We start from the raw sequence: 23,250 nt of genomic DNA on the forward strand, positions 1-23,250 counted from the left end.
AAAAGGAATGAATTTTACTGTTCATAAAACCTGGTTGTTTAGCAGTTAAAATTCACCCTGGTCCACCCCGTGTCCTGCTGCTTTAAAAAAAAAGGCTCCCTCAGTCAGGTCTGATAGTATTGCATGACAGAGGTTGCAGCATACAAATAATATTACATCACAAAGACTTAGCAGAGGCAAAACAATCAAATTAACAAAGAAAATCACCAACAATGATCCAAATCAGCTTTAAATCCACTAACAACTTAGCGAATCATCTCGTGTCCAACATAAGACACTAAGTGTCCAACGGCCAAAGAATCACTATCCCCAACAGTAATACTACTACTACAAAATAAAACGAAAACTCACAATCACATTTGTCATCTAACCAACTGTTCGACACCTCAAAATATTCTTCTTACAATTATTTAAGGCAAAGGAAAGTAACTCCTTCATTTGTTGCTGCAACATTTTTTTGGATTGAGTTAAATGGATGATGACACGTTATTATTTTTCTCTAGTATCTTTCGCCTCTAGGTTAAATATATATTACAAGTTACATTTTCACATTTGTCTCAGCCAAGGAGATTTGGATGGGATTCTCGGAGAAGGTTACGGCCTCGAAAGAAGAAATGATTAATGAAGAAATGATTGGTGGACTGACTTGGACACGGTTCCTGATTCAGGAATTATTTAAAAACAATTGTTAACCTTTTGTGAAGCAGGGGAGTGTGTTGACGCAATGGGAAACTGAGCGGCCTTGGCGCAGGTTTGCACTCCCTGACTGCTTTCTCATCTTAATGTTTGGTTTAATATATGTATGATGAGCTTCACCCTTAAACTAACCATTGTCCGGAGAGATGGATGGATTTTGAGAAAAGGTGAGCCAACAGGATCGAGTTTAGAATACATGAGAAACTCTCAATGTTCCCACACTAAATGAACATAAACATAGGGCTCGAAAAACACTGAAATTATCCTTTAACCTTTTTCGTAATTTTATAATGGCTCAACTAAAACGTTGACATTTTAACAATGTCGCCAATAAAAACCCCTTGGGAGCAAACACAGAACCACGCGGTGAGTTCAATATCAACTGAGATGTCGTGTTGAGACCAAATCAGGCGTGACCTTGACCAATCAGTAGCCGCTCTAAGGTGAAACCGCACACTAGAAAAACAAAGAGGGTGGAGGAGCAGACAGAATGACTGGAAGAGGTGGAAGGAAATTAGACAGAGATGGAGAGGAGCAGGGGTAATAGAGAAATCAATAGGAATGAGGGGGAGGAGAAAGGGAGAGGAAAGGAGAGGCAAAGGGAGGAGGATGGAATTTAAGGGAGTACGTGTGCGCAGTGAAGGGGAATTAAATATGGCCAAAGTAGGAGAGTAATACATTGAAAGAAAAACAGGAAAATGGAGAGTAGGAGTTCAGATGTCTTTGTTTGGTCTCTCTTTCACTCCTCCTGGGTTAAAACAATTCTATCAGCATCCAAGTACAAACACACACAGGCCACCAAGAAGTGGACAAAGCGTCCTGACACACAACAAAGGGCAATTGTATGTAAATCCGTCACAAAACAAACCCAATGTCAGGTCACGTCCTGCAGGTTAAACGTTTTAAAAAAAAGAAGGACAAAGGGAGTTTTATTTCAACAATGTGCCACATACATAGAGGCTTATCTGGTTGAGTATATACGGTCTGATAAAGATTAGAAACACATGCACTTAAACAAACACCATTTGTGGTTTGGTACATTGTGATGACAGGAAATTAACCGCCTGATGCCAGATTACGTGACATATGGAAACCTTTAATTTACCTTCATGTGCAGATCCTTTAAGGAGAAAGTGCTGCAAGAGCAAATGCCTCCACCAACACAACATCCCATCGTCTAATTTACATGCATAGGTACACTGCATGTCATTATTTTAGTAAGTAGTTTCTCGATTAAAATGTCAAATAATAGTTATTTACTTGCATTCCTGAACAGAAAAATGAACTGAAATGGTTGAATGTTACGCTTGATTCATTTCAGTGAGCCAGCTCAAGTTTGGGTATAAAAAGGGTTGAATTCAGTTTGTTTATTTGCCAAATAAATAACAATATCATTTTTAATTGTAGACATTCATGTTTTCTCGTTTTTATGTTAGGTGGTCTAATACATCTTCCTCCTTCTCCTCCTCCTCCTCCTCTGTCCTGCCTCCATCCCTCCTGGATGGGATTAACGTGTTCATTTAGCTGTATGGCTTTCTCATCAGTGGCTCAACAGCTCACTTTTTCTCATTTTCCCTTCCCTCCACCTTGATTTCTTTCTTTCCTCTGCAGCACACTTGTTTACCCCTTTCCTTTTAGTCTTATTTTAAGGTTTACTCTTCTCTCTTCATATACCCTTCTAGTCCCATTACTTCTTCTCCTTTCCCTTTGTCTTCCTTGTCTGTTTGTACCATTTCTATACATCTTAAATGTCCCTTTAATGTTCATTTTCTTCTTTTCCTTCTCCAACAGATTGAAATCTCATTCCTGTGAACTCACTCACTACTCCCTTGCTACCTCTCTCTCTTTCTCGCCCTTAACCCCCTCACTTCCTTTCCTCTGCCTCCTTCAATCCTCTCTCTCTCCCCTGTCATCACTCTCATCGGCCTCCCTCCTGCACTTTATTTTTGCTCTCGTACTCCCTGCTCCCTCTTTCGTCACACTCATTGACACCGGCGGGTTCGCTCAGTGCCTTATCTCTTGGTTTTCTCACAGGTGATTTACTGGTCTCCTGCCTTTTTCAGATTTGCACGCTGAAGCTGAACCTCAGCTTCCCCAGAGGATCACGGGACTGGAACCTCCAAGTGAACCTCTCAACTTTCAGCAGTTAACCTCTCCTACACTCTCCCTCCTTACCCTCTTCTCCTCCTCCCCTCCTGACACTCTCTGCCTGATGAAGAGAACACAGTGGAGCCGTTTTCTTCCCTCTCTTTCTTCCTCCTCCTCCTCCTCCTCCTCCTCCTCCACCTCCACCTCCACCTCCTCTCGCACGATCCATGACCAAAGTCCTTTTAAATCTGTCTCTAGAGGTGAAACTGAAGCAAGTACAAAAATCTATTCTTCTCTTTCATGAGACACAAGGTTAGTGTGTGTGTGTGTGTACTTTTGGGACCTTTTCTGACATAGATGTGACCTTGTCAGGAACAGCGGTCCTCATGGTGGAGGTGGGAATCTCAAGAGACACGATATTATCACAATATTTTAGTCATGATACGATATTATCACGATATTTAAGTCACAATACGATATTATCACGATATTTAAGTCACAATACGATATTATCACAACATGATATCTTGATAATTATGTCACAGTTCTATATTATCACAATATGTAAGTCATGATACGATATTATCACAATATTTAAGTCATAATACGATATTGTCACAATGTGACGATACGATATTCAAGTCACGATACGATATTATCACAATGTCACAATACAGTATTATCAAGATATTTAAGTCATCTGTATCTGCGAAACCATATATTGCGAAATAGTCACACAACGGCTCTAGTGAGATTGAACATTTAGCACCCTCTAGTGGACTGAAACGTCCACTGATATTTTTATGCTAATCCCCAACAATGTTTATTTGTAAGATCAATGAAGAATGTCACCGTATTCAACCACATGGGGACCAAAATCTGGTCCTAAAAAGGCAGGACCTCACTTCTTCGGAACTGGTCAAGTTTTGAATTGTGGTTAGGTTAAGTTTAGGGTAAGACATTCAGGGGTTCCACTTACGGTTATGGATAATGCTTTGTTTAGGCTGTCCACATGAATGGAAGTCAAAGACGTGTCCTGAGAAGAATAGCTGTGCAAACCTGTGTGTTTCCACATGTGTGCAGGTCCCTTAGGACATAAACTGTACAGCATGTGCAGCTAAATGTTAGTTTGTGTACGGCGCTGCGTTTAGTCAAATTATGTGGTTAAGCATCTTTGTCTGTTTATCTGTGCAGTGTGTGTGTGTGTGTGTGTCAGGAGGGGTGTCAAAGACAACTGCAGGGCTTTAAACTTTGGTCTGTTTAGTACATTTAGGGCTCATGGCACCAGTTTCCCTAAAAACTGACTTTCCGCAACAATATAACGCTGTTTGTCTCCAGATGCATGCAGACACGCACACATTCCACACACACACCCTCCCATTTTTTTTTTTACAGCAGGGAGCATGTAGGTAGGATATATGTGCATACCTGTTATTATGCAGAGTAATGACAGGAAAATGCAGCCCATATCAGACACACACGCACATACACACACATACACAAACTCCCACAGGGGCAGAACCTTCCAGCTCTGAACTGGAGAAACTGAGATGGCCAAAATAAATCAGCTCAGACATTCTGTTCTTTTCAGTTTTACTCAAAAGTAACTACTTACTTAATAAAAGTGTATTGATTAGCATAACATTAAGTGCAATAGTGCTGTGGAGATGATGGGCAAAAGACTTATTTAATCTACCGTACATCTACAGCATAGTACTTTATGGTTTAGTGTAGTTTAGAATATTCACAATGTATATACAATTCCAATGTTATAATGCACTACATTCTCAAAGTGTGCGTCCTTAACCCATGTGAGCTGTGTCATTATTTACATGCTATAGACAGGGAATTGTTAGGATTTAAAAGGTAATGGACAACTTTCAGGTCCCTACTGGGGACTGTTAAAAACAAGATAGATAGAACAAAATTCTGCTTATTGTTTTGGACACGGACTAAAATATTCCCTTTGTGCCAGAACCTTACATTTTTCCATCCAAGTTTTCCTCTTCTTTCCTCCATTATTCTGTTGAAAAATTTGAGAACCATTGATACAGTGCATCAAGTTTGGGAGCTTGGTAAAACAATTGAACTAATATTACTAAAACGATATTATATTTAATTTAATATTATTTTAATAATAGACTACAGTAAAAGTGCCAATCATGCTGTATATTCTACTGGTTTCAATCTAATTCAGGAAAGATATAATGTCTGACTAATAGTCGTATAATGTCCAGTAACATAAATAAATCCAGTTAACACATGGTTCTTCTCACAGTAGAGCAGGTCTCGTAGATTTGAGTAAGTCAGTTTGACTTCCAGTGTGTTTTCACTGGTTGTCTAATCTGGATTCTCCTTTGAAATTTAAAGACAACTGCCATCCAATGTCCAAGCTCTAAACTGACATACATGACACTGGATGAGTTGAAATAGGTCAAAGCATTTGAATACATGGTTTTCTAATGCACATTTTGTGTAACAGCCATGGTTTTCTCTTTATGTTTTGGTTTTGAATCCAGATTTCGCTCCGTTAATCCCCTTAACGTTCCACTGGACTTTGGGTCAGATGGGTCCAACGCAACGTTGTTATTGGCAAGGAAGTGAGACTGGAGCTCGAGGAAAGGGCCCGAGGAATGCTTTTGATGGAGAGCACTTAACAGCGGGACACTGTGTTGATGTACTGCACAAGGTAGAAGTGTGTGTGTGTGTGTGTGAGTATGTGTGAGTGTACACATGCGCCGCGATGTGTCACTACGCATTTGTCAAAAGAACCGGAGCGAGGTAACGCAAAAGGGTCCCAGCAGAGGATGTCGTAATTGTCCAATCAGTTCTGAAAGTAGTTATCATTTATAGAATACGCTTATTTCTAAGTTGTACTTTTAACTACGCTCAGATCATAAACTTGGCTTTATCCTTCCACAGAGTGCTCCAATGAAAATGTGTGCTTGCTTCTTAAATTACCCCGAAAAACACGCAGGTCCGATATTTACGCAACTCTTTTTGCTTAAACCCGGTGATCCTCTGCTGCTATGCTGCTTTTTTTCTCTCACAACTCGTGATCTGAACTCGCTCCCCTGTTATCACATCTTTACCATCTACATTATCTATGGCCGGTGCAACTGCGTGTTTAGAGAGTCCTCTATGGCACTGGCATGGAGTAAAAAGACACGTCACACCCAACAATAAACTAAGACTCCCAAATGCACAAATAAAAGTAAAAACAATAAATGTGCACTGCATTAAAGTGCAATTTGTATGGAAAGCAGTGCTTTATTGAGAACAGCCGCAGCTGATGGAATGAACATTTCCACTTTTGGCATCAGTAAAGTATGTCTGTCTATCTGTAAAGGACTTCATGTCGCTGTTTCTCATCACCATCGGGACCATGAGTCTGCAGACTGATGGTAGCAGCTGTCGTTGCGTCACACAATCGTTATTTTTCATCAGGTCAGCTCACCGTAACAGAATCACGACCCAAAATGTGGCGTCCGTCCTCCTCTTCCATCTCTGTCACTGACATACACAAACCCAAACACACACACAGAGTTGCCTTTCTGTAGCCTAAGGCAACAAAAGGAGTAATTCATTCCCATCAGGTTTCCTTCCTCAGGTGCACACGCTCACACAAACACACACACACAGCTGCGCTGACATGTTCTTGTTGTGACCCAGTCACTTCCACCTCATCAGAAGGTCAACTGCTGCTTGTTACTCTGCCCTGTCAGTAAACACTTAAGGCCCCGGGGCCGACATCATTGAAGGGACACACGTGCATCTACAGAAAGACCTAAGGCGTGCACAAAACAAAAACTTACATGCAGCAGCCAGACAAGTGGTTGTTGCTGAAACATGATCTTTGAAGCAACTCACACAATCCGCTCTCTAAAAGGTGCAGAACTGTCTTAACCCTGTTTCCATCAGATATTGTATTGTGTTAAAACCTTTCCACATTGAAGATTGACGGCTGTTATTCACATAAAACTCTATCAAACAAGTTGGGAGATGAAAACTAAACTTATACATGATGTACTAAAACATTTCTAAAATATAGATATAAACAGAGACACTTTTTTTTCCATTTCATATCATGTCCCCAAAAACAAGCAGGGGAAGGAAGACGTTTTCCACATTTTCCTGTTACGCTTTGCAAGAAAAGAAAATTTGCCCAGTTTAGTTCCTGGCCTTCGATATGCAGTGAATCATTTTTAACGACACACCTTATCCAAATAAATGAGAGAGGGAGAAAATGTATGACTTAAAAAAAAAAAACCACACAGTTTTACAGGGGAAAATGTGTAGATTTCCTGTAAAATAATGTACTAAAACTTACTCAAATGTCATTCTTTTCACAGCTACCACCTGGGGTGAGTGTGTGACTAATGGGGCTGAGGTTCATTCATGTATAAATGTATTTTCAGTTTAAAAATAAACACTGCAGAGGTGTCATTACTTGAGAGAAAGGGGCATTATTCTCCAACGATGGAAAGTGGGAACAAGAGTTTTTTGGGGGGAAACTGAGACAGTAAATTTCTGCAAACCACCGAGAACCTGAGGGCAGAACCTAGAACATTCTTTAAAAGCTTGTAAAGGGCTTTACAAAAAAAACACATCATGTGCAGTAAATACTTGCTTGAGTGTAGTTACAGTGTGTCATGAGCCAAATAAAGGAAAGTGATTAAAGTACAGCAAGGGAGGGAAAATACATTTACACACGTGTGAGATATAGAAGCGACGACGACGTATACGGAGGCAGTTCAGGCAGGAATGGAGTTAAGAGGAGATAAAGAGGGGGGAATTAATCCCCGCAAACAACTACCTGCTCAAATTGGGGATTTACAGGTCAACTTTAGGCTGGACAAGAAACTGACATTTTAATAAGTACCTTAGATAAAGACTGTAACTTTCCATCGCCTTCTATTATGTTTACATCCTGTTAGAGTGACAGAGCTGGAGACATCCTCGACGGTCCATTAACATCCTGCCGTCACGACTTGTTTAAACCAGATCTGACACGGACACAAAACCATGTTTTCTCTGTTGTAACAGTGTAACTTCGGGGGACAGCGACGAAGAGGAAATTAGATTTCACAGCGTTTGACACTGAGCATATTAAAAATGCCACATCTGTCTCCTGTGATGACAGAGTGTCTCCAAAGCATTCAAGTGACCCGATGTGGTTTGGCTTCATGTTATGTTCATGTCAAGTTATTTTTACACTTTTTGTGGTTCAACTCCTTGAACTACAAACACACACTGAATATAAAGTTGTTTTTATGTGCATCACTGCAGCTGTGGCTGTATGTATGAAGAAAACAAGAGGAGCATCTACAGTATGTTCAGCATTGGGACATAGATAGTCCTGCAACTGTAGGGACCATCATCATGAACCTCCCAGATCCTTCATAGTGTCCTCTATCCCTGAAAGCTTTAGTACCTGAGACTCATGTCTGACCTGGTAGACTGTGCTGATGTGTCTGGGTTTTTGTCTTAGTTTCTTTCTTAACACTCAGTATCTTCTCCAACTCTAACACCAGACTGTCAAAATACTTCACAGTCTTCCCTTCACCAGTGGCATAAGCCAACCATTCCTTCTGGAGATCGATTGAAAGTTTGCCCTCTGTTGACGTGACTAATAACAGCTAGTTAATTCCACCTGTCTCTAAAGCTGTGTTTCCATCGTGGTACAGGTCGGTTTGGTACACTACGGTATGGTTTACAATGGTAAAGCCCTCAGTCTGGCTTGAACAGTACTTAATGTGCACTATGCCCAACCGCCATGTCAGTGTGTTATGTAGCATGATGTTGTACAACGCGACAACAACACAACGGACAACCATGGACGACATACAGCAGCCCTGTTGGTCTCTCTCGCAAGGGAGTGACGCTTTTCTGTTGCCACATCAGCTGATTGTCATGGGTCTAGCTCCACCCATACCATCTCTGGTACCCCAAAGGAAGGGTACCAACAAGTATTATGGTTGGGGCCAGTTATTTTTTTTTTTTGGTACTACTCCTAGGAAAATGCAAAGAAATATGTACCACTTCCACTTGGTGGAACCATGCCAAAGGGTCACTCAAATCTTGGGATGCCCTTTCCACATTTTGAATGAATTGCTCTATTTCACGAGCAAGTACACAGAGGATCTCACCTGTGGTATTATAAGTCATAAGGCAAAGGTTTCTTATGATTTGGTTGCCAAGACCGTCCCGTAGTTGAACCTTCTTTCTCTTGGCTCCAGTCGGCTCACCCTGTTTCTGTGGTGCCTCCCAGTCCCTTTTCCACCTGGAAATTGCGTTTGTTGCTAGTCAACGAGGGAATGCACTTAACTTTCAACTTAATAGCTGGTGGAAGATCACTGAGGGCAGCGGCAGATTACGATGAACCTTATAAAACAACAAAGGCAAAGAATGAGGAGCTGGTATAAGGGGTGAAAAAGACCAAATACGTGGGGGCAAGATGGCCAGCTGGGGCAGAAAGTAGGTCAAAGGCCATAAGTACTATTCCAGTTCAGTGTGTGTATGTGTGTTTGCTCGATCAGTGTATGGAGGCTGGGGACTGGGTTACGTTTTAGGGCAAAATAAGACCAGAGACAGACATGGAGCAGACGTCCTGATCCAGAGCCAATTACCTAAGTATGAAAGTAATACAGTACAAAGCTAAACCACCAACGTTAAAGCACGATAGTTCCGAAATAAAAAAATGTAAGTCAATAAATAAGTGTTTTTTCAGGTTTCAGTCAGTCAAATATTAAGCAATTCGTGCTACAAAGAATCTCAGGACCATTTCCTTTACTTTATGTCTCCTTTTACTCTCTACATCCTCGCCCATTCATCCCTCTCTTCCTGCTCATTTCACTGGAACAGCATCTCTTTGTCTAACCTTTCTTTTCTTTTTGTTGTGACACCTGTCTGCTTTTTGCCAGAGGAACAAAAAAAATCAAGATTAAAGAATAACAATTGAGGCTTTTATACAGAGGAAACCTTTTCAACCCCCTCCCCATCTCATCTAGAATTAACACCTCATGACCAAAAAGTGTAAAAACTAACCTCTGCCAAGGCCGAACAGTCCCATTAAATTAAATTCAAGCCTTACACTATTTCCTGAATCTTATCCGGGTCTGCACCAAAAGACTTTATGGGTGCTTCCTGTGCCCATACCCTCCCTCCACAGAGTTTTGAGAAAACCCATTTAGTGGTTTTTCTGTAATCCCGCTCACAAACACACAATCCAACAGACGACATGGGTGAAAACACGACCTTGGTGGAGGGAAAAAAAAAAAAAACAGCCTTCAGAAAATGTACTAAAGACGTTTTCAGGAACAATAAATTTGCAAAAGTTTGGTTCCTGGCCTACAACACAGAATGAATCATTGTTAATGACTCAACTAAATGAGCCAGAAAAAGAAAATTTATGAAAGTGATTGATTTGCCTTTTCTATAGTAAAAGGAAACACTTTTTTAATGGGAACTGAATTCCTGTTTTACATTTTATGTCCATGTGGGAGAAGAATGAGTAGATTTGCTATAAAAGAATGTATTAAAAGTTCTTTGCACGACCCATTGCTGCCGCTGCTGCTAGCACCTGGAGTGAGCCTGTGACTAATGGACCAAGGTTCAATGAAAAGTCACATTCAGGAAAGTAAACGCATGTAACACTCAAAGATAAATTTAGAGCTGAAAGAAGGAGGTGACTTTGAGTTTCCAATCGTAAAAAAAATGATAATTGTGGCTTATTTAAAATCTAAGTTGACAGCAGCAGCATTTTTTTTTTATCTTAAAACAAAGTTTTAAAGTTACATATTTGATTTAAAATATCTATGAGTGATGAGACTGATGTCATGTGTTGTTTTGAGTAATGAACTTATTGCCCTATTGACACGGAAATGTAAAGAAACTATCTTTTTCTTTGTTGTTTTGAAAAAGTTTCCTGTAGTACGCTGCAGTACACATGCCAGGCCTGTAAGCGGCGCTGTAATGCCGGTACACCAAAAAATGGAGAAGACGGAAACATAAAATAAATAAAATAAAATAAAAGCTATCATAAAACAAACAGACCAAACAACAGTGTTGACAACTTAGTGACTGTCACTATATTTAGCGACTTTTCAGACTTATGGTGACTAAAAACATATAAATCATTATCGGATAAGTCCAATATCGTGCATCCCAACTTTAAACTCTCCTGTGTGCTTAATAAAATGCCAGACAGGATCAATCACTTAATCGGAAGTGAGCAGAAGCTCATGATGCCACACTACTAGGCCTTTTGTTACTGCTTTAATAGAGAGAGAGAGAGATGGATGAGGATTGTTATGGTCACCAGCAGAGGACACAGTTCAAAGCAATGACCATCTAAACACGGTAGTGAAAGAGGGAAGGTACAATTTAAAGACTAAAAATGTATATTTAACGATGATTCAGTGCCTCAAACGAGATGACTTGTAATCCACTATTTGACGTCCATCGCAAATGCATCCATTTGTGTAGTAAACATGGTAAACGTCTGTGTGCACTGTGTCTCGTGCCTCACAGATAAGGCGAGACATAGTTAGCACAAGATAAGAAATAGTTAACACTCTTTGAGTGCGTCTGTGTGCATGTGTGTGGGTGAGAAGCCGACCAGTGTCCTCGACCTAACTTTTATCAGCGTTCTGGAGGCAGACACTGTCATTCATTAACAGCAGTGACACACACACACACACACACACCTGCTGGGATGTGCACTTTAGTGATACAGCGTCGATGGGGTCTTTCATATTGACATAACATGTATAAAGATAGTGACTGATTTCATAAGCCCCCTGAACCGATGGAGTCGGATCACTTGATTTAAATGATGCTGGAAGGGTAATTCAATAACACACAAATCCTGCCAATTTGTTACAATTATATTTAAATCCAATAATATGTGCCCATTCAATGCTGGCGCAGTAATAGCGGTTTACATTGAGAACACTGTCACCAAACCAAACACTAAAATAACACTTACGGAGAAAATGACAATACAAGCTGTATTTGAAACCCCAGTCTTCCTTCTTTCTTCTCCTTCCTCCTGTATTTCCTCCTTCTCTCCTTCTCCCTCCTCCTCCACCTGTGTGTCTTCTGGTTCACTGGGTGGGGAGTTTGACATTCCAAGCATGCATATAACGCATCTCTCTCTCTCTCTCACACACACACACACAGATACACTCACACAAACATGCCCCCCTCCCACATTCCACACCAATCCTCAGCCGTGACTAAGTCCATTTGTTCAGCTCAGGTCGCTGTCTCTTCTTAGACTACCGTGTGTGTTTGTACTTGCATTTGCTGTCTCTTCAGGACCCGGCGCCGGCATAAACACTGACCTTGTCAGGACCAGTAGTCCCCGGGGAGACCAAAACCTGGTCCTACATTGTTAATGGTTAAGGTTAGGGGGATGCCACTTTGTTTGGGGCTGTCTAAAATGAGTGGATGTCAGTGCAGTGTTCTGTGTGTGTGTTCCAGGTATTAGCCCGTGTTGTGGGGACCTACATCTCTTTACACTTGTCCATAATGAGTGAACTATTACATTGAATGTAAGTCAATGTAATGTCCTCTGAGGTCATGGAAACCAGACTGTGTATGTGTGTGTGTGTGGGGAGACTTTATGTGCTTATCTCCTTTTGTTGATTGACAAGACAAAAAGGAAAGAAAAAAAAAAAACTTGGGAATGAGGATGCAACAATACTGAGTGACTTCAAACGTGTCAAGTTAAACCTTTGAGAGCAGTAGTTATAGGGAAGTTGCCTGAGGAAGTCGTGTTTTCACACACACACACACACACACAAACACACACCTGGGGATTGAAGTACTGTATGTACACAAATAAAAACGGTGGAGTCGACGCCCAGTTACTTTAGGATGATCCTGCAGACGAACAACCCAGTGTGCGAATCACAGTGACGTTCCCCAGTTTAGTATTTTGTCCAGTTTCATGTTGTTTCATGTTTGCATATCTAAGTCCTCCTACAACCAAGTGTCTATTGGATGAACCTGGCTGTCAATCACACATTGGCCCTACAGATCCCTCAGTAACGAAAACCGCTTCAAAAACAAACTTCCTCTCGTGTAAAAAATATCTCGTCAGTCTCTAATGCCAAGTGGCCGTACCTGCCGGATGGGTTGCTTTTGGAAAGTAACAAAACTCGCTGCGCACAATCGAAGTAAAGTCAACAAACACCGAGGTGGTACAGTGACGCTCGTGGCGGGCCACTGCAGAAAAATAAAGCTCTCTATTCATGCACACAAGAAGCCCAAGTATTCTCTGATTCCTTCTACAGTAAATATGTATAATATGTAGATAGAGATTAGTTAGGCAAGTTGAGAACAGCACCTATGAAGTGTTGAAACAACACACACACATACACACAGACAGCGAGAGAGAGAGGCGGATTCAGCATGCCAGCTGAAACCAATCATTCACCATGTCATTTGTAGCTGTCAGTATGGACAAATCTCTGCCTCCGTCTGCTTCCCTCGTGTTTCCTTCAGCTTGTTTCTCCGCATGTATGTGAGTGCTATGTCTAAATTGCAATCAAAATATTTTTTGGGGTTGATTAGAGATCCCAAAATTCACCGTTTAACGCTTAACACGTGTTCACTTGTTGCCACTTTATCAGCCAAATCACTGCTTTTAAGCCGTGGTAAGTAAAGTGAATGTCTAGTCCTGCCTGGCACCAAACTCATGTTTCATATGATTTTGTTTAACGAGTGATTAATAAGTGTTAAAACATGTTTGACAACTCAATACATTAGCCAGAGTAAACAAGACATTTTTTTTTTTTTCTCTCATACCTCAACTTCACCACAAGTAATCCACTAGGGGTTAACGCTGAACACCTAAAGTCTAAACCCACCACTGATCTGGGAGCTTTGCCTTTACCCCACCCTCCGTATTTTCCACCGTGTCCCACTGCCTTCCCCAAAGCTCCGCCAACACAACACTTAAATCCCACAAAGTAGCCATAAGTACCTTTGTTAATTACACGTGGAAGAAAAAAGGCCATTGTGTCCCGGTGTGATAACGGTGCCAGCACAACAGAGGGATTACCCCCGGCTGACATAGACGCTGAGCTGACCAGTGTGACGGAGGGCCGTGTAGTGGGAAATAATTAACACAGCTAACTGGTTTGCAGGCCTTTTAGCTACACGTCAGTTCTGTGTGGTTACTGGCAGGGGATTATTGTCCTGGTTTATTTCACTGCAGCTCTAACAACTATCTGGAGAGACTCTGTTTTTGATACTACAGACTTGATACATAGTTTCTGCTTTTCCTTGTTACTTTGAGGGAAAAATGCAAGAAATGCCAGTCATGCCATTCTCAAATTATTAACAATAATCAACTCTTGTCTACTTTGGCAGCATGGGAAAAGTCCTGAAGCTGAGACTTATATCAAACTGTGTCCACACACACACACACACACACACACTGTCTCTCTGGGATAGGAACGACTGACTTTAGATGGCTGTGTGTGATCTGTGGTTCCACTTCATTGTAGACTGTAGATTTCTTTTACTTCACAGAAGTCTAAACAAAGTCAAGTCTTTTTTTTCTTTTTTTTTAACTTGTGCCAAAGTGTCCAAACTCACTTAGTGTTTCTCAAACACAGAAAAGAGTTAAAGGACTACTTTAATGGCAAACATTTAAAACACTACCCATCATTGTGTTTGCATAAGTGTATGATCCATTTGATCGAGAAGAAACTGTTTGGTTTTCATAGCCTTAGAATAACGTGGTTTTCGGGCCTTGCTTGCAATCTGCAGTCTCACCATTAGATGTCAGTATCTCTTACACACTGGGCCACAGAGCAGGGCCATGGGCCAGGTTTTCAATTTTGATGCTCGATTTCATCGTTTGAAATGATTTAAAACTGTAGGTTTGTTAAATGTAATTAGATTTATGGCCAAATTCACTACAGGGACAGGCAAACTTTCTAGATTTAACAGCATAGTTAAGATCTTAATCAAAACCTACTGCTTTTACAGAAGGAGTCGACATGTTGAAAGGCAAGGTTTCGACATTTAAAGTCTTAAGAAAACACTCGCCTACATCTATATAGAACTCCCAACTATAGAATGAGCTAGAAAGCATCACCGACTTTTGAAAACAGAGGGTTTTCTTTCGTTTCCAGCACAGACACACACACAAGTTAAGCCTCTGAGGATGCAACTTAAGACAAGGAGACCACCATGCATTGGCTGTGGCGCTGCTACCTGTGGAAATACATGCCATCACTGGTTTGGCACAGCTCCGCTTCAAATGGACCAAACCCAGGCTAATGGAAAATCCCTTTATGAAAGTGGAGACTGTTGTGCACCAAACAGTTTTCCACAGTTTTGCACATTGTTCGTCAACCGGCAGCAGTGACACAAATGAAACGAAATATAGGCAAACAATTTGTGTATTTTTCTGGATATAATGTTACTTTTTAAGAACACTTAATAAATAAAGGTCTATACCTTTTGGCCACAGTCATACAGAGGCTGGTATATGATCCTACAAGACTTTACCATCTTGCAGAACCCACCCCCACATCTCTCACACTCCTCTCACATTCCCGCTGCAGTATGGATTCCACACTGACAGCTGGCACCGGGGAGAAATAGCAGTGCATTTGTGTCTCCTCGTGTGTTGTGGTTTCTCAGCTTTGTGCCATGTTTAAATTTTAGGATATCTTTTCTATTTTTCTTCTCTTTAACTGGTCCACAAGTGTTCCTATGCCCACAGTGATGATGAAAATAAAGTCCCCCCCCCCTTGAATCAGATATTCAGTGCAGTTCCTGTCTCAGCTGAAAGGAAGGAAAGGGAAGATAAAATAAGGAAGAGATGTGATCTTGTGTGTGAATCTTATAATACTAAAGCTACAATCTGATTGGAGCAAAACAAGAAGTCAACACAACAAGCACAGCGTGTCAAAGGTATACAGCAAGAGCTTACAGAAAAATATTTTCCTAAAGCTGGGTGCCTTAACATCCTGCCCCTGATCAGCCTTCACTTCCTGGGGTTGAAGGTCATCTGAGTGTCTAATGAACACACAATCAGAAGAGTGCGGCTCACTGTCTATAACACACACATCAATTACATTCGAGACGGAGTATTCTGGGTTCTCATGTCTCAATCAGTGCGTTTACATGGCCCGCCCCATAGCCAAGAGGAAGGGAATTGGGCTTGCCAAGGCCTGGGGTGCCCCTGAGCAAGGCATCCAATCCCTGATTGATCAGAAAAGAGCTGGCCACTGCTCCTGCACCCAGATTGTTTGTAATGATGCAGAGGTCAAATTCACTATCACTAATTTCATGATAGTGCTAAAAATGACTCATTATATGACATTAGTTTGACTGAAATTGCGCGAAATTGATTTATTTTCAAGTTGGACTGACACATCCAGGTAAAGGATGGGGTGACAGGGGGTCAAATTAATAGTGCATATAGTATATGTTCAGTCAGCTCAAAGATGATGGATGGTAGAAAGGACACTTCATTCAATAAATCGATTCCCCACCGGTGGTTGTATACAAAGACAAGGACATCGGTCCAATTAAATGTTGTCGAGCATGATGTAAATGTGCAGGCAAACATACACAGTTGTCCTGACTAAGTGCTGCATCACCCCACACACACACACACCACCACTGAACAGACCCACACCAAGTCTGACAGGCTGACGTCCAAAGAAAACAAGGGTATGTGTCTCCTGTCCCAGCGAGCACCTTTCAACATCTCATTTGTAACGCCATCAGAAATAACAGCTGGAGACTGTGTGTGTGAGTGTGTTAAAAACCGGTTGGTAAAGGTCTGGTTGAAGGACAGAAGAGAGAGAGAGAGAGAGTGAGAGAGCAGCAGAGACAAAGAAAGTGGCAGAGGAATTAAAGTGTCAGGGAGAGAGAGATAGAGAATGACAATAGAACAGACAGATCACAGAGAAGGTGACTGACACTCACACAGACCTCCCTGTAGACAGTTTGCACCAGTGGTGTTTGCTGGTCTTTTTTCTATTTTTACATAAATTCTTACCTGAACTCTGCAAACGAACAATTAGAACAAGGAAACACGATAATCCTGTAAAACTGAAAATAAGCAAATAACACACAACGACCAGCGTCTTGTCTACAGACTTCATTCATAAAACCCAGTCAATCAGAAACAGGTTGCACCTTTCAGACAGTTCCTTCAAGTCGAAGCCGAGCTTCCGTGGAAGTGCGGAGGAAGATTTTGCCGCAGCTCATCACCGCCGAGCTCTCTTAATGCAGAGGCTGCTACGGGAATTCTGAACAGACTAGTGACACGTTCTAACTGTGCACTTTCTATGCACGTTTAGTATTGTAACGTAAATACGACACAGTACATATTTGTCAACATTTGAGAGGAAGCAGAGCTTTCCTGTCAGTGTTAGAGCAATCACCACTGGTTTTTACGGTTTACTTTCACCTTTAAAAACAAAGTATAAAGACTGACTCTTCCAAATCCACAGTAACCTGGAACAGAAAGACAAGTTCCTTGTTTTTCATACGTTTTGATAGTGTTCAATCATTTCTTGTGCCTTGCATTGATTCACCAGTGTCACACACTCGTCCGCCGTAGTTGCCGTCTTTATCATTACATAAATATACCACTGGAATTTGATAAAATCAGTGTGAAATCTACACCGGTAAGGAAATAAGGAAGAATATTTAATTATTTAATATAAAGGTCATTATAATCACAACAGACTGAATGTGTTTATTAGTGTCTGGAGGAGCTGTGTGTGGCAATCTTGGGGCTGACTGGGAGACAGGGGGGAGATAAAGGAGTGAAAGCAGAGTGTGTGTTGTCCTGTGGGGATCCTGGTGTGTTATTGCAATCTCCTCTGGTGCAGGCATGTGCTTTCTCTGACCTATACCTCTCACACGTACACAAACTGTCCCTGAGCCCCCCCTCCCCGATCCACTGGTCGCCCTTTGACCTGCTGTGCTGTAGCACTGACCAAACATACCCCAACCCCACTGAGACCACAATACAGCACTGTGGCGCCACGACCCACACAATACTGCTCTCTGTGGGGGGGGGCGCAGATGCTGGGAAAGACGGGGCAAGAGAATAACGGCGTGTAAGTATCAACATATTCATATTCAGGAACATGCGTTTAACACGTGTCACTGCGTGTTTATCTGCCCTGTTTCTCTGCTGCCTCTTGGCCAGGTCGTCATTAACTCACCTGGTTAGATAAAGGTACTATTTTGATCATCGATTCATTGGTTTGAGGCTTTTTTACACAATTTTGTATATTATCTTTATTTCTTTGCTCTGGATAACAAAGAAATCCTTAAATGTTAATCATTTTGGTTTGTGGACAAATCAAGACATTTGAGAACAACATCATATCCAGGTTTGACGAACACCGATCAACATTTTTTAAGGTTTTCTGATATTTCATGGGCCAAACAATTAATCAATTAATTGAGAAAATAATCGACAGATTAATTGATTATGAAAATAATCGATAGTTGCAGCTCTAAAAAGTACAGTGCTAAAGTCCAGTGAAAGCAAAATGTACACAACTGGGGGCAAAAGTGATGGGCCACATAATGCTGCGCAAACATTACATGGTACCTATAAGAGATTATGGAAATCAGGTTTTAAAGAGAATACATTGAGGGCAAAAGAAATATTTACGTACTTTCTGACATTTTCAACCCCCTTAATAAAAATATAAACTCTCCAATTCTGACTTACGTAGGCACTTGTCATATGTATGTGTGTTTATGGTTGCGTTCTGAAAAACCTTTATCAAAAAGCAAACAAGTATTTCGATGAACTTCAGTATGTGGATAAACAGTGACATTCAGAGTTGTGTTTATTTTGGTGAAAGTTCAGAAGTTTCACAGACACCAACAATAACAACAACAACAACAACAACAACAATATCATCAGGCTGAAGCGCTGAGAAAGTATGTAGAAAATGACACATGACGAATATTTCCATGTTATTTAGCAGCGAGGCCATAAAAAAAAAGCAAAGCACAGACTCTTGACTTGAGTATGCGACACAGTCTAAACATCCTGCAGATGATTTTCCCAGTCTACTTCGTCACCGTGTGTCGAGAGGCTTAAATCATTACTCCTTAGAATTTCTGTCTTTGTCTCTACATTTCTCTCCAAAAAGCCTTCTTTTGTCTCCTTATCTCCTCCACTTCTTTCCTCCTGCACCCCCCCTCCACAAACACACACATCACATCTTCACATCGGAGTGTCAAAGCATCAACCCCCGCAGAGAACGTCCAGACCACCCCATTACTACCTCACCATTAGCAATGTCAAAGCAAACATTGACTTTATCTAAATGTGGGCTAATAGCCTTTAACATTAACAGGCCCTGTAAAACTGAGGCTGCAAAAGTGAGGTGTTGTTGGGGCTTGACCCTAAGCTTGCCATTCAGTTCCCTGCAAATGGTTATGTCAGTGTTGGTTAAATGTTTCAGAACAGACCCACAATGATTGGGTCATAATAATAATAATAACACTGTCTTATAGGATGAACATCACAGAGAGTAAAGTGTCAGTAGAGAGTTTCACGATGTCTCGCGACTGCAAATATTTCTTCTAAAAGTCAAGTAAAACCCGACAGCCCGAGACGGATAAGTTATATTTAAAATGATTTACTGCAGCGCGGGGCATTTGGACGACAGCTTCTTTTACAGCTCCGTCATTTGGCCCTGACATTAGGCTTTAACGAGAGGAACTGTGTGTGCTCTTTGAAGCTACACTCTTGTCCGCTGATCACCACGTAATCAGCGAAAAGCCCACATGTTTTCAAAGTTTTCACTTTTATGTCTTCTTAAAAATGACAGCATTACAAAGAAAGAAAAGAAAAAGCTTTGTAGTAAAATATAAGGAACAAAAAGGTGAAGAAACCCTGGTGTCATACGTACACAACACAACCCAGTTTTAATAAAACAAAGGCTGGCAGCCAGATGCCCATCACCACCATCAGGCCGTATAACGCTTATCAGCAGGTCAAATGGTGTTTTACGATAGTTAGCTGTGACTTAGGACGCAGTGCATGCTCACACAACAGCAGCAGAGGAGGAGGGACATTCACTGATGTGTGTCTGTGTGTGTGAGGTTGTGTGTTTGAAGCATCTGCCTGTGGTATGCAGTTGTTTACTCTTGGGGAGGAGTCGAGATGCTTTCCTCGTCCATCGCCACTCATTCACATGGAGACACATGTGATACCCTTTTACCGATAATACTGATATATCAGTGGAACCACACAGCAACAGTTCAAATCCTACAGGTACACGAGAGGAGCAACAATTTCCTTGATTACTGACTTATCTGATGATTGATTGATAAACAATGAGTGACTCATCGTCACAGCTCTTTCTCGAGCACTCCGAGCAGTGTCATTTACAGTCGTTGAGTTACATGACGCGTTCAAATGGAGGAAATATCGCTCTTAGCGAGAAAAAAAACCCAGGCCCATTAATGATCAAACTCAAACAATACCTTCTTTTGTACACGACTGACTGATGATGTTACCATCTCCAGCTGAAATTGCAGCAGTGACACAAACCTAAAACGGCAAGTCTAGAACTTCAACTTTTAGTCAAATAATTGGTGTGGCAGAAAATAGAAAGAGGTAAAATGGCAACGCTGGTTTTTAGGTCCAAGTAAAACGCAAACATAAATACATCACCTTGGTTTTGTGGAAAGTTATTTTGTGGAATTACAGTTTACTGATATTATACATAATTTATTCCCATATGTCACTATTTCCATCTTTTAAAAGTTCTAATTACTAATTACAGGAGGTTTTAAGGGCTCAGCGTGCGTTTGTCCCACATGTGTGCGCTTGCATGTGTTAGGTCATATTCATGGGTAGCCTCTTCTCATTGTATACACGTCCAGCATCTGTGTATGTGGTTGTTTACACTGTTTGTAACTGCAGCGACGATGCTGCGCGCTTCTCTCCCGCGTGTATGTCATATTTGGCAGCTCCGAGTGCAATTAAGACGTGCTTTTCTAAGTGTCTGTGGCTCTTTAACACTCGGTACAACAATAAACCTCTCATCGTTGTGTCTGTTTCTCTCACTTGCTAGCGGATCACGGGTGGTCTATACAGTGAGATCACATGGGAAACATTAAATTGTTTGGACAGGGAAAACATGCGTTGAGGATTCCATGCACACAACCCACACTCATCATCTAATTTCTGGACATAGATGTCTTTTTTTTTCTCAATCTGTTTCTTAAGCGAGTGGGTGGAAGACTTCACGTGTCTCTGCTCCAGTACCGTCAGTAAACACATGATAATACATACGTTTTTATGTATTAAACATGTATTATGATGTTAGAGATGTGTCTACATTTTGTTAGTGTATGTTAGTCGGACTAAAATTGAACTAGTGTTAGTCGGACTAACATACCTGGATGATGCGACTCATAGTCTGATTACTCGTTGCGCATGTATACGCTTAGTCAGACTTGGCGGTCTTTGACCCGGAAGTAGTGGCACTGTTAATTGCAAGTAATCAAATGAGATTTGTGCGTCCATACACGTCATCAACTCATCTGTGTGGGTCGCTTTGGTAACAATGTAGACAAACCTATGTGTAACATTTCACGGGGGTTTATTGGCAAACATTGAAAACATGACTTATAAGTATGTTTGTATAAAACAGCCAAAATCGTACAAGCTGCAATAACTGGAAACACGGACTTCAAATAAATAAACTTAAAATCTGTATCTATGGAACCTTGAACAGCTGAAGGACTACTCAGAATGTTTGTTGACTACAACATCCTTTCCGGAAGGTTTCATGACACTCTTGGGAATGACAGGGGTGAGTGGAGGAGACTTCTATTTGTTACAATCTGCAGTGTTGCCATTACTAATTCTTAAGCGGTGCCAAAGATAACATAAGAATTCCAATTTGAGCATCCAGAGTGTTCACACTGAGAAGCATCTGATTTGAACCAGATTGAACACGGTTTACTGTAATATTCTCCTCCTGGTTGTAGCTTCTGTCTTAACACAAACTGTTTATGTTTTAATTTCAGTTGATAGGAAAAGCAAATGAATAAAATGTCAAAGTTTATCATCCATGGTTGAAACTTGCTGTGCAGCAGGAAGCTCAGAATGTACTGGCCTCCGATACCAGTCTGTGACCCAAGAGACTGTTCAACCAACAGGGGAGAATGCTAATCTCTCAGCTGCTCAGTCTCATGCTCAACTACACACACACACACACACACACACACACACACAGGGACACACACAGTGTGGCCCAGACACCAGTTCAAATAGTGCGGTTGTGTAAGCCTCTGGAGAGCACTTTCTGTGACATCTGCTGTAATAAAGGCATAAATGTTGCATCTTTATCTGGTTGTGTCTGATCACCGGGGCTTATCACTGTCTTTGTTTTCCTCTGTCATGTCTGCGTCCTGTTGTTTTTTCCCCTTTCCCCATATTTTCCCCCTTCATCTGTATCTGCATATCTTACACACTCGTCCTCCTCACTTTCTTTCTCCTCTTTATCTCTGCGCCGTGCAGCAGGCCAGCAAAGCCCTCAAAGTCGTTCCAGTGTTCCTGCGTGCTCTGGCCAATCAGCACTAACAGTGGAAAACATACTTCAGTGCCATCGAAACGCTCAACTCCAAGGACACCAGGGGAAATGAAACTTCCAGTAACAATCATTAAAACCCTTTGGCCTCTCTTGGTGTCCAATAATTCATCACAGTGCTGTGCTGCTGCCATTTCGTGCTGTACTTTGGAGCAACATTAGAGCACGTGTGAGTGTAACTTGTTAGGAATAACTTCCTGGATTTACACAGTAGCTGCCTGTAACAGAAGGTTCTGCAGAAAGGCGAGTGCGACAGCCAAGTTCATTTTACAGCTTTAAATACACTCGCGTCCCTTGATACGTCTAACATTTATTGCCCCCTCCAGCATATGTATATTTATCTCGGGGATTTCAGTTATCATCAAGTGACTGGTAAAAATCTTTTATGCATCTTCCTCTTATTAAGACGTGGAGCCAGGAAGAGGAACGTTTCTTCACGATCGTTTGTGTGGACAAATGAAAACGTCACATGGCTCGGCGGGAAACGCAACATGCGGTGATAACTCGCGGTTGTATACGATGTCAGAGCCATCATTTATTCGTAGCTTTTGTTTTCCTTCTGCTCAGTAACAACAGAGACTTACTGTAAAGACACTTCAAGACTTTGTCCCACCATCGTAAGGCAGACGCAGCAGGCTTATAGTGTGTTTGTTCCTCAATACATAATATTGACCAGGTGCCAGTGAACAAAGATTGGAACTAAACTGCTGAACGGCTTAACATAGATCTCTGTGGCAACTCCCACTCCAGGTTAAGGTTACACACTTTGAACTGTGAGCCCTTCTAAAATCTACGGTTGCTATTCGTTTCATTTTATGCAACGTTTTCAAAGTGTTGAGGAGGA

At 41.4% G+C, this 23,250-nt stretch overlaps 1 protein-coding gene across 1 annotated transcript in view; it reads right to left on the minus strand.

The window, feature by feature from the left end:
• Window positions 1-23,250, minus strand: part of fgfrl1a (fibroblast growth factor receptor like 1a) — a 76,205-nt gene that overhangs the window by 47,907 nt on the left and 5,048 nt on the right. The gene's annotated exons all lie outside the window — the stretch shown is intronic.

Source organism: Solea senegalensis, linkage group LG12 (genome assembly GCF_019176455.1).
Source record: "Solea senegalensis isolate Sse05_10M linkage group LG12, IFAPA_SoseM_1, whole genome shotgun sequence".
NCBI classification, from domain to species: Eukaryota; Metazoa; Chordata; class Actinopteri; order Pleuronectiformes; family Soleidae; genus Solea; species Solea senegalensis.